General features: G+C 36.9%; 1 long non-coding RNA gene across 3 annotated transcripts in view; it reads right to left on the reverse strand.

The window, feature by feature from the left end:
• The window catches only part of LOC119703987, a 37,512-nt gene that overhangs the window by 14,601 nt on the left and 9,993 nt on the right, over window positions 1-12,918 (reverse strand). For 2 of the 3 annotated variants that reach the window (XR_005257814.1, XR_005257812.1), the window contains exons 2-3: window positions 8,434-8,561; window positions 5,629-5,722 (exon numbers count right to left, since the gene is read on the reverse strand). This is a non-coding gene — a long non-coding RNA (uncharacterized LOC119703987). The remainder of the gene's footprint in view (window positions 1-5,628; window positions 5,723-8,433; window positions 8,562-12,918) is intronic. The other variant, XR_005257813.1, reaches the window with a different exon arrangement.

The following is a 12,918-nucleotide window of genomic DNA, read 5'->3' on the forward strand; positions in this document are numbered from 1 at the left end:
AACTGTCCACTGTCCCCTTTCCAGCAGCTCTTAAGTTTCCCAAACATATTGATCTTCAGTCTTTGAATTCACATACATATATAAAGAAACTGATGAATTTAAGCAACACCTACTAAAGAATCAAAGGAGACTATTTTTACCAGACATATTTATAACTGCCTTACACTACTGCAAATAATCCGTTGATGATAAAGACAGACATTTCTTTTCTGACACACAAAAATCCTGTCCAAAACATAAGGCAACTAAAATCCTCGAAATTACAAATATTCCATGCTGGCAAATCCACATATCTATAAAAAATAATGCCAAAACATTTAGGATGTATTCAGGAGGCTTTTATTCTGTATCATTAATCTTCAGGTTTGTAGAACAACCTACCAGAAACAAAATACAGAGGGACAACCATGACCATTTGAGCTGAAACCTGATTCCTCCCCAAGCAGAAAACAAATCCAGCATATACTTTCTATCATGGTAGCATACAGTTCAGATTTCAATCACTGATTTTTTCAAACACTGTAGAGCCAAATGCTGTGTTTAAAAAAAACATGATGGAAATATCTAGGAGATAATCATAATTGTTCCCAAATAAACTGCCAAACAAATAGACACAGTGCCAAACCACTTCTTACGAATTTTAACAGTTCTGATGACAAAAGAAATAGCAGAGAATGCAAGAGGAGACTGAAATTGTGTTGCAAAGAATAAGCTTTGAGTGTAAATCATAGGGCAAATGTCATGAACAATTTTTTAAAAAAAGCAGTTCAAGTATGTGGTCTTGCTATACTCAAGCAAGTACCACATACTCTGCAATAAATACAGTATACAATGTACCACACAATGTTTCCAGCTTCAGAGAGTAACTCAAATGCAAGATCTGTGTCTCCTTTGTCTTTAAGGGACAGATAGGTAAACAGCATTGGCTAGGAAAGGATCTTCCAGAAGCCTGACAATAAACAAAGCAGTCATGGCTGTCATTGGAAAGATCCTAAATTCTAACATTTTATGAGTATACAGGGTCTGCCTGAAATACATGCTGGTGTTTGAAGTGTAACTATTCTCCTGTTCCTATTACAGATACAACTTCATGGATCCAGGATGACAAGCTTAACTCCTCAAATTCAAAACCTGACAAGCTGCAAACTGTATTTAAGGGCAGAATAAGCTAATGTCCAAAGCATGAAGCTATGAAAATGAAAAAGCCTAGGACCAGATACTGCTGGCTGTTGTGGGGCTCAATTTCTGAGAACCCAGAAGAACTTTTAAATCCTTCTTTACTCACCCCAAGAAGTGAACATTATTCTTTACTGGGTATCTCAATACCTTCACACAACAGCATCCTACCCTGACACAAAAGCCCTTAGAGCTAGATTAAGAGTCCTGCTCCACTTTTGAGATCAACAACCTCGACAGTTGCAAAATCCTAGGCAGATAACTTCTGCATGTCCTGAATGAGGTCCTGAGAAGCCAGGAACACATGCTGCACCGAAGTCAACTAAAGTGTGATTCCTTTCTAATATTTACTGTGGGATACTAGGGAAGAGAAAGGAACATTATGCTACAATTCCTCAACATTGTTTAACTTTTTTCTTTATCCTATTAATTTCTATCCTGCAGAACAGGCTGCGAACTTTACAATCATCATTTGGGTTTACCCCTGCTTTAATGCACAAATTCTAAATTAAGAGACCTTCGTTATGGAAAAGACAAAGTAGTCTGTTAATTCACATCATATTGCACTCTCCCGAGCAAAATATTTACTTTGTGCAGGTAAAAACTGGGACCTTTTTGAAGACATAGGCATACTTTGAATCAGCTTTTCTATATTTGACATTGTTAGGCATTCTCTGTGATGTGAGGCAAAAAAATAAGTTGAGCTATGAAAACTCAGTATTTTGGAGATCATAAGCTGAAGCAGAAAGCTGGGAGGGAGATGGGAAGACAGACAGCAGTAAGACTACATCACTAAGCATCTGGTTTTTCCACACATTTCCTTGCTGCCCTACAATTTTTCTAGTAGCTCCTCTTTGAAGGGAATAACACATAAGTAGCTGTGTCACTGGCAGCTCTATCTGCAAGCATGCAGTTGTGATTTGCTCATGTGTTTTAGCAGCCATTTGAAAGCATGACTGAAATATCCCATTGCACATTACGATGACTCTTGCACCACTAACTAAGGATGTAGTCCCCAGGAAGTGCCATTTGTGTCAGTGGAGCACAGCTGCTCTGGAGGAAAAAGCCTGGGGCACCTGCAGCAGCCACTGGGAAGCAAAGAGAACCAACAGCTTTGCTCTGATTTGAAACAGGATTCACCTCCTTTAAAGTATTTATCTGAGAACACCTTGCCCAACATTTTAAAGGGGTCTCCATTTTTTTTTATTCTTAATTGTTTATTTCTTCAGGTGTTTAGATTATTTTGCTAATGTTTCTCCACGCAAATATATCTATTCCTTTTTAAAAAGTCCATTAGTTCCTTTTTTAGCATCCAGTATGTTTATACATGGAAGTTACACATTAAAAAACGTATGCCCCTTTTCAACTTGTTCCTGAGCTCAAATGGAGGAAAACCAGAAACCTTTGAAACGTCTTTCTTTCTATGAAAAAAGGGTTTTTTTTTTTTTCATTTTAGAAAAACATTACAGAATGACAATTGGAAGCAGTAGTTTCTGAAAATGTTTCAAAGAGGTTTACAACAGCTACTGTATATAGTTATAATTATTTTGGTAGAGAGGCACAAAAAGGACAAAAATAAAATTCAAGACAATTCCAAACTCCTCACCTCTTCCTAAAAATCAGGACTATGTTTCTGATGACTCCTTATTTAGTAGGCTGGGCTAGGAATCTGCTTCTCATGCTGTCAGACTTGTGTGTTGTGATATGGAACAGGTCACTCAATCTGTATCTGCTGCTCTCCTCCCTTCCTTAGCTGTCTAATTTATACAGTGAAATATCAGGACAGACTACAACACTGCTGCCGACACAGCACATAGAAAAATGAGGCATGATCTTTTAAATATAGTATTCATTATAACACTGGCACTGGAAACACTTCACTCTTTTACAATGCAAATAAGCACATCTTAGTTATGGAGGTTACATATACAGATGTCACAAAAGCACATTTAAAGGCAAATATATGAAAAAACCCAGAAGAATCTGAATGAAGATTAAATTTCATGGGGTACAACTCTGATCATGGACACTTTCAGCACAGTGCATAATGGAGGGTACAGTGTATTCTTTTTATATTCCTCAAATGTGCACATTTTCAGTGTGTACAGTTTGAGTAATTAGAAAAGAAATTTGGATGTTAGAGTTTACATAAATAACAAAAAACATCAAGATGCCTTTCTCTTGTGATATTTTTTCTTTTTATCTGCTCTATAATTTTTTAATTTCCTTTATACGATCTCAAGATATTACAGTCCAAAGCACCTAGCTATATCACTGACAAAATAAGTCATATGTCATGCTCAATTCTAGAGTCATTAGCTATCTGCAGACACTGTCTTATGCAGTGGAGTTAAAAAACCTAAAGAGAGAAAGACAGAATATATCTGAGGGTAAAAAGCCTTTGTGGGTGTTGATGGGAGTATATGGAAGAAACCAGCAAGAACAGTGGATAATGGAAGATTGCTAGTGCAGGTAGTGGGCTTATCTATATGACAAATTGATGAAGAATGAGGAGGAAAACTATGTTGATTTAATGCTGGCAATTTGAAGCATAGGCTGCACAGCTGTTTCAGACAGAAATACTAAGATAAATTCAGAAGCAACCCCTGCTCTGACAGATTAATAAAAGACCAGGAATTATTTGAGCTTCTTAGAGGAAGGGATCACTAAAGAGCCCTTCAAATACCCAAGATATTGCACATAAGAATAGAAGAACAGCTCATCCAGCCCTTGCCTGTCTGTTATCAAGAACATGCTTTAAACTGAGAGCCAAGCTTTTCTAGCAGACATGAAAAAATACATACTACAAGTAAAAAAGTAAAGAACAAAGCGAACACTTGCTACTGATACAATTTTAGGAAAAAAAGCCATTGGTAGAACCTTTGAACAGGCTACTTAAAAAAAGGCTTACCTAACATAAATTTTTAAAAAAGCTGTTCTGGGTCTTCTGATTCAACTTGTTTCTTAAAATCATTGCTAGCAATAGGACCATTTATCCATGTGAAGTGAAAATACAGACTTTTTACACTTCAAAAGTCAGACAAACAAACTCCATGTAAACACTTCTCCCAGTGCTTTAAACGCGCCTGTGGTCACTGAGCCCTCCATTCTCTGGTCAAATACACAAGGGCTCAGTCCCCTGGTTCTGCCAGGAGTGTACTATGTGTCCTGCATGCTCACTGCTGGCCACGTAAGCCTACACAGTTATTTCAAACATATTTTAGCACATTTTACTGAACAGCCAGCCATGCTTCTTAGCTGGCTTTCTGAAAGTTTGATTTAGTGGCATTATTGTCCAGTTCCAGACAACCCAGCGCTATCAGAAAGGTTATACTGCATCAGCAACTCTTCACTGCTCTGATCCAGAGCCCTTTGGAAAAATCATATGGATTAAAGTTCAGAACTGAGAGTTACCTCTATGTTAGGAGAGAAGGTTTGTATGGAAGACTACTTCACAAGTGTTAAGACTGCAAGGTAGCATTTAAAAACAACAACAAAAAAAAAAAAAAAAAAAAAAAAACAAAAAAACAAAAAACAAAAACAACAAGAACAAAACCAAACAAACAAAAACCCAAAAAACCAAACCAAAACAAAAACAAAACAAAAAAAAACCCCAAACCAAAAGTAAGTAACTTTGGTATCTCTCCCCTGCTCCCTCAAAAGGAGGGAATACTTCAGAGTGATAGCTCACTAATTAATTATTCACAGAAAGGTAGGGCTTTCTTTCCCAGAGGTTACAGCAATGTCAAGTGAAAACATGTCAGTCTGCCAAGAAACACCAATGGTGTGGAATATTTCAACAGAAGGTGACACAATCACCCCGCTAATGATGTGAGCTCTTTTGGTGAGTGTATCTGAATTACACTCCTACAAAGGATGCCAGGTATTACCAATAATTTGATATTTAATTTTGGGAAAATTTAAAGATTAACAGGCTCCTCTGAGCAAATTCTAAAGCCAGGTTTTATTTTTAATTTATCAGCATTGTCTAAGCTTATTATTCATCACACAGTCCTCTTCCAGCACTCTTCATAGAGAATAAGCACTCTAAGTAATAATTTTAATACTAAAATTACCTATGTTGTAAAAATGGCCACCACCATCTCATCTCAGTTTTGGAAAGAACTTCTTAAACTTCAGTTCAACAGGCAGTCCTAAACGGTGGGGAAGACCACAGGTCACAAAATGTGACTTTCTCCCTGATATTTGGGTTAAGCCTATTTCTCTTATAGTCCCTGTAGATATAGTAGAGCAAATGTGGTATTTAGGATGCTTTTTGTCAAGCTGTTGGTTCTGATGGCCAAGAAGAAAATTCCTTTGGGAAACCTATTGGCAAAAGATCTGTGGGTCTTTTCACCTCTTAAATACAATTTAAAAACAAATCTAATTTTTCTGAATAGATTGCAATTCACAATTTATGCCTAGTGCTAGTAAAAGGTCTAAAGCACTTACCTTACAGGACAAAATTTGAAATTCATCCAGTGGACTTGATTCTTACAGGAAAATATTTGTAGACTCAAGTGTGTTCTTCACAATCTCTCTCATCCTCAAGAAGAAAGTTAAGATCATTTCACAGAGTTTGCTGCAGTCATAAGTCAGTGGGAGGGGAATCTCACAAAAACTCCACAATCTTTATTCTGCACCTATATTAAGTTTTGGTGCATTGTATGAGACAATTTTAGCCTATAACTGAAATTCATGTTTATGCAAATCTTGATCTGCCCAGTATGCACAAAAAGTAAGTTACAGGCAAGGAATTAAGAATAATTTCTAGACTGAGGCATGTTTAGACACGTAAAAAAAAAAAAAAAAAGTCTAATACTGCTTAAAGATCCAAATTGTACAGAAATGTTCCAGCCCAAAGCTGGGGTAAACTGGCCCCTAAGAACACGTGGCGTCTGAGAAGGTGTGTGTGCACTGCCTGCAGCGCTGCCAACACTGGCTGTCCTGTGACAGCCCACGCTCAGAACCAAAGCTGGAATCAGTCAAGCATTTATTGGCAGGTACAGAAAGGATTTCCTTTAAAAGTTCTTCTCAAGCCTCAAGGTAGGACTAATGCACCCATAACCAGTTGGGTCATTATTCCTGCTCCCTAATCACTGTGTATTTGCTGTCATATGGTCAGGTATAAGACTTCATGAGCCAGTGTCTTTCTGGCCATGGAACAGTTGGTTGCCACCCTTCACTCCACCAAACTGCTCGGATCTCAGTTGCAATGGTTTTTAATCAAGCTTGTGGACTTATTCCTATTATGCAACCTCCATTTCTCACCATAATCAGCACCAATGCCTCTACTGAAGACAGAATAAAACATTTGGTTTTTTTAGGGCAATACATTTAATGCCTGAACAGTTGCTACATGTTGTTCTTAGGAGTTTGTTTCTGAAGCTGCTCACTTAAGGCTGAGTAATTTTATCATGTTTAATATCCAGCACAAGGTCTAGCTTTGCTTGACTTTAATTCACCTTACTCCTATACTTCTTAAACTCTTTTGCATACATTTCTACGCCTGTCAGTCCTTTCTGCAATATTTTTACATTCTGCTAATTTACTTTTAATTACGTGGCTATTGATCCAGTTATATTATTTCTACAATGCTTCTTTCTTTGTTGCAGGTATTAATGCCAGAGAGTGTTAAAGCTTTTGAATAAGGAAGTTCCAGACCCTTTCCATATTTAAGTTTCAGGACTTCTTTGGTAGATTGTTTCACATCTGTAGAGTATTGAGCTTTGAAATCCTCAGTTAGGTACGGATTTCTTTTCCTCTTGTCATTTAATTTTATCTGAATCACACATCACACATTCATCAATCAGGTCATCTAGAATATCTTCATCACTTAAATGAAACCTTATTGAGGAAGTGAAAAAACTGTCAGCTATTATCAGCAGAAATAACCAGTACTATCAGGATTTGTTCTCCAAGCTATTCTGAAGAAGTTAAATACTTCCATATGCAGGGCTGCCCACCCATCTGGTCACAACTCCTAGTAGTACTTAAAAGCTTTAACCAAGCACAGAATGTTAAACATAAAATGCTTTAAAAAGATCCCCTTTAGTATGCAAATTCAACCCTACAATATCCTACAGACTCACAAAACTAATAGACTTTTTCTACCATTCTCTGATTTTGAGGTGTTTTTGATTCAAAAGGCATAGTTACACTAGAGCTATTGACAAGAATTTGTGCAATTCTACCTTTTGTGATTACCACATCAGACTTCTCACCTGTTGTTCCACTACACACCTGTAATCCATCTAACACAGAATCACAAAGGTTGGAAAAAACCTCCCAGATCATCAAGTCCAACTTTTGACCTAATGCACCAGGCCCACTAAAGCCTATCTCAGTGCCACATCCCCTCATTTTTTGAACTGTTTCTCCTCATTTTCAGCTCCATCATCATTGGAAAACACTTGAACTGACTTTTTCTTTTAACAGGAGGTAGGTTAGGCAGTCCAAAAATCTGTCTTACCCTGTTTCTTGGCTTCAGACTCATTTTGTCCATCATGCCAACCTCAGCCCCCAGAGGCAGATTACTGAAGCTATTTCCTATTTCCAGCTTCTTCAGTACACAGCAGTACATTCCATTATCTACCAGATAATTTGTATCCATTCTGCTCTGCATTGTGGTTACCTAAAAACTGACTGATTCATTTTTTAAATACACATAATTTTGTTTAAAAATCCTTTGCATTTCAGGCCATACTTTTACTGGAGACTCATTCCTCCAGATTCCATGTTGATCTGCATGTTACTACATTACCTGGCTTTTTTTGTACTAAAAATAATGAGCAAAAAATGCTTAATTAATTAGATTATACTTTTAAATAAATTGCATAAACAGGGGATTGTCAAAACCTTTTTTTCATCTGGGTTTAAATTCATAACTTCCATGTTTGCTTTTATTGTTTCCTTTCACCTCCTTTCCTTACTCCTATCAGGCATGACTCTCTGCTCCAGTGTGCATATAAAATTAAAGTTAAAGCATCCTAAAACCAGTAACATATTTTCATGGAAACCTTCAGCTAATTTGTTGTCTCGTGAATAATCTGAATAATTCTCTCGTGAATAATCTGGTTCTGCTAAAGCACAGGAATTTGGAATCTTCTTGGGGTACGCTCCTAAACCCCTCAAAAGGCACAGAGATATCAAAGGAGATTTGCTCCAATCTACTCAATGACTCTTTTTAGCAGAGGGAATAGCTGGAAGCAAGAATGGCTGCAGCACTACATCCAAAACACTTCTGTATTGCCTTACCAGCATAGGGCTTCAAACAGAATCCATGCAGCTTATAGGAAATTATATGAGATATTTCTGGTGGAGTGGGAGCCAAATATGAGTCTTCCAAGTCTTGAATCATTCCTCCTGGTGGCTTGAAGGGCTTTCTGAAACACAGAGATACAAATTCACATGAAGGCACTCCTAAAGTATTCCAGCCTGCTAAAGATCTGGAATAATTCCCAGCTGGCTCAAAACCAGATGAGTTTATCACTGAGACTCTTCCCCCTACACTCAAATACTGAGTCTGGCCTCAACAGAGTTTGCCCATCTAAGATATAGACTCAAAGGTGCTAGAATGGTTAAACTGGAATGTCTCTTGAGCAAAACCAAAGGTGCTTTCAGAGATGTTGCACATGGAAAATGTACCCTTTCCAATAGTTGTGCTCTCTTCATTGCTTCTTTTCCTTATGTGTGTCACAAGACAACAGAAAAATCTTTCAATAGTTTCATATACAGTTCCATATAGAGTTTAGAAATGTGAACAATTTGGGAGCATTAATCATTAAGTCAGTTTGAAGAGAAATTTTTACAGAATACCAAAACAACTATTATTGTGTATGTGGCCACAGGCTGAGAAATGCAATCTAGCAGATGGTCATTTGCTGTCTGAAGTGATACGGCATATAGAAAAGAAAATATTATTCTGTTAATACTTCAGAAGCCAAACAAAGCCAAAAATAGCATGCAACTTTGCTTCATGGATTAAAAAAAAAAGCACAACTACATACTTATGGCAGAAGGAACTGACCTCTCTGATTTCTGAACTTTTTCAGAGTATGGAGTAGGTTAAGTGTAAATACTGTTTGAATACCTCTTAAACTCTCATATATTCTTTCCAAAAGTCTTTCTTTTTGAAGTCTACAGCATCCTTCTAGCAATTCCTTATCAGAAAGATGAATAAAGAAGAGAAATTTAATGTATTTAAGCTTTCATGTAATATGATAGAGATTAATTCCTAGGAGCTGGAGAGGCACACCTACTCTTCCCTGCAATTTCATCTTGCCTAACAGCTTTTCTCTTTCTCTCAGTGGTAAACAAGTACCAACGCTAGCTACAGAGCTCACTGCAACTCACCAGAACACAATATTTCAATGCCATAGTCTACCCACCAACCTCATTTTAAACAGAAGTTCTCTTGCAAATCCACAGGGACAACATCATCAGTGCATTGCTATCACATCATCCCTAAGTGAAAAATCTGCTGGATATAATAATGACCTAATTAATCCCATTGTTTTCCCTCTAAGTCACAGACCAATCTGGTCTCTTTCATTTTCTCACAAAAGAGAAAACTGCAGGAAGCAAATGACTGCTTGTGTTGCCACTGTAAATCACATCTGCTGGAATACTTCCTTCCCATCTGATCTAGAGCTCTTGCAGCTGCAGTCTGACCATACTGTCCAAAGTCACTCTATTCCTGGACTACATCATGGTATAAAGACTTGAAATTCGTTTCCCCTGCTATTCTTTTCTAGAATTTGGCAATAGTTCTTAGTATCTGAAGACAAATACTCCTCAGTTTTCAAGACACAGAGCCTCCAAAATTGTACACAATGCAAACACATTAAGACATGCTAAGAGGAAATAAAAAACAACTCCAATCTACAAAATTCCTGAAGTCTGCTCCCCTGTGCACTTGTGCTCATGCACACATTCGCTGTATAGCATTCCCACCAGATACACCACAAACCTTAGCTAATCCCAAGCACGTTGTGCAGTGGTGAGGGAACAGACAGTAGCTGGTTTGTTGCTTTTTATCTGTTCTGAGCAATGGGAAATACTCTGTCACTTTACTGTCCACCAGAAGCAACAGATATTTTTAAATCATGAAGACATTTGGGGTTAAATATAAAATTAGGGCACATGAGTAGAACAGTTGTCTACCATACTGCCAGTTTTATATGTATGTATCCTGGCAGGGAAGTTTTGAGGTTTCCTGCAAAGTTTTACCTAAGGGGTAAGAGATTAACCTATGGCACAGTGCAAAAAACATTAATGCTTCTATAAATCTATCTCAGCTCTTTTTGAGATTTAGGCATCTCTTTTAACAGTGTTGAAACTATTTTGAGCTATTTAGCAGCTTCATAACAAATAAAGTTCAGAGAAGAAGAGGATGTCAAAGGGAAGAAAAATCTTAGACCAACTGTCAAGTTTTCCCACAAGGGTTTTTCCACATATTAATCTTTGATAAGATAACTATCCTTAAATAGTACTGTGAACACAGCTGTTCCCATTTTAAGCTTGACATCTTCTGTGTTGGGTAAGCTCAGTCCTCACAAAGGACCCAAATGTTACTCCTTTGTATTTTTAAATTATTCATAAGCCAGCTTCCCTGACCAATCAGATTGTCTGATAACATCCATTGTTCTTTGGTCACTTCGGAGTCTCACCAGTTTCCAGATTTTTAAAACAACCTCCACTATTAACTAAAATGCATCATTGGTTTGCCAGGACCTAAAAACAGCTCCTCATACACTGAGAACAGTTTTTCCCTTATAGATTACAAAAAACAAAATCCAAAAAACCAACAGTTACTTTGCAAATGACAAGTCAACTTTGCAAATGACAAGAAAGCTATCCAAGAAGTAAATTCAGAATTTATACCTGAAGACACTTCAGGTATCCCATCAGGCTGTGTGGATTTTCCTCCAGCTCTGGCAGAGTGTAATTGTTTACTTAACCTGGATATTGATTGTCGTTAGACTGCTGGCTCACTTCCTTCAGCTGCAATTCTCATTTTGGCAGTTTCACATACATCACGTAAAATTCCTCTCTGCAGCCCTGCTGTTCACATTCTTTCCTCTGGGTCATAATCTAGTAACATGACCATACTTTTATTTCTTCATTATGATGAGGGGGCTTTTTAAAAATTCTCTGATCTTTGTATAACAAAAAGCAGAAGCTTTTAGCAAGAATGACCTTGAGTCACTGTCCTTTACAATTAGTATTATACTATAGAGTTTTATAGGAGAGCTCAGATAAAAGGGAGAGATTCTCCAGCAGTGTAGCTGCAATATGAATTTTCTATGTGTTTTATGAATACCTATATACCTGTCACTTTCTATCAATTAGTACTAAATTGTTAATTAGGTTGCGTGCTGTTCGAAATTTTATGTCAAGAGTTCAGATGTGAATTTGAGGACTAAAAAAAATCTCTAATATAAAACTTTTTTAGTAGTCATCTTGGTAGCAATAAACTAAGGCAAAAGGCACACAAATTTGCTATCTAAAAAGTAAATCTATTAAAACATTATGAATAGGGAGTGTAAATTCAACCATGATGTGTATTCTGTATTGGTTTAAGTTCTCTCACCTACTACAAATGTACTTAGGCTCACCTACTAAAAAGTTTTGAGGATCACTGAAAGCACGTGCAAACATTAAAGATTGCCAAATCCATACAAAGCAATTCTGTAAAGGTTAATTAACCTTGAAATGGTGGCAAAACCTGTGCCTAAAGGTCAAAAAATGATCACCAGTTTGCACAGTGTTTTCAGAGCCATTACACTGTACCAGCTGAAATACACAATTCTTCAACTGAAATAGATTATAAACAGACACATGTAAAGAAATAACATTCATATCAACCATTGTCACTTTTCTTGGATTTTTTTAGCAAGCAGGACTACACCTGGTCATTGACAAACAGAATAACTGAGGTCCAGTATTACTCTGTTTCTCTTTACCTAGAGTTCCAAACTAGGCATGAGAAAAATTAAAACCAAAGAGAACTCCAAGTCCTGTATCAAATTAATTCAATCAGCCTTTAAATGTATTTAATGTATGAATATTTTTGCATACTTTCTGACTAGGAGATACTCTAGTATTTCATGCCGTACAGTACAGATTGCTAAATATACAGTTCCTAAAAAAACTAGGACAGCAGCATTTATTTGAAAACAGGAAACCATTTTTTTCAGCAGAAAAGACAATGCTATATTAGACCAGATAGACTCTATTTCACAACAATGCAAAGTATTACACCCCTTCACCCTCTCCCCCAAAAAACGATGCTTTCATATCTAATGAAGCTTGACAACTGGTTGTAGATATTGTAAAATATATGAGACCAAATAGTGCTTCACCTCGAATATTTTCATGTCGAAAATTTGACAGTAACATAACTTAAAAGGATAGCACATCTCCAGATATTGATCAGGGGTTTGTACAGATGCAATGCCATAAAAATCATCTGCAGCTATAAAAGAGATAACATGATTATGAGTACACTACATTGTAATTTCCTTTGGGCAGTCAGAAAGGAATAACAGTCCGACAGTCTCTGAAAAAAAATAAGCTTGCAGGATATCCACCATCTGACAGATGAATCATGTTACAATATTCCAATTAAAGAATCTTCCAAATTTAAATTAACAGCAACAGAGAAACCCCCACAATAACTTAACAATTACCTTTCAACCACAAAACAAGAGGCAGCTGAAAAGCTAAGCAGCTCACAAT

The sequence above is a fragment of the Motacilla alba genome, chromosome 8, assembly GCF_015832195.1.
Source record: "Motacilla alba alba isolate MOTALB_02 chromosome 8, Motacilla_alba_V1.0_pri, whole genome shotgun sequence".
NCBI classification, from domain to species: domain Eukaryota; kingdom Metazoa; phylum Chordata; class Aves; order Passeriformes; family Motacillidae; genus Motacilla; species Motacilla alba.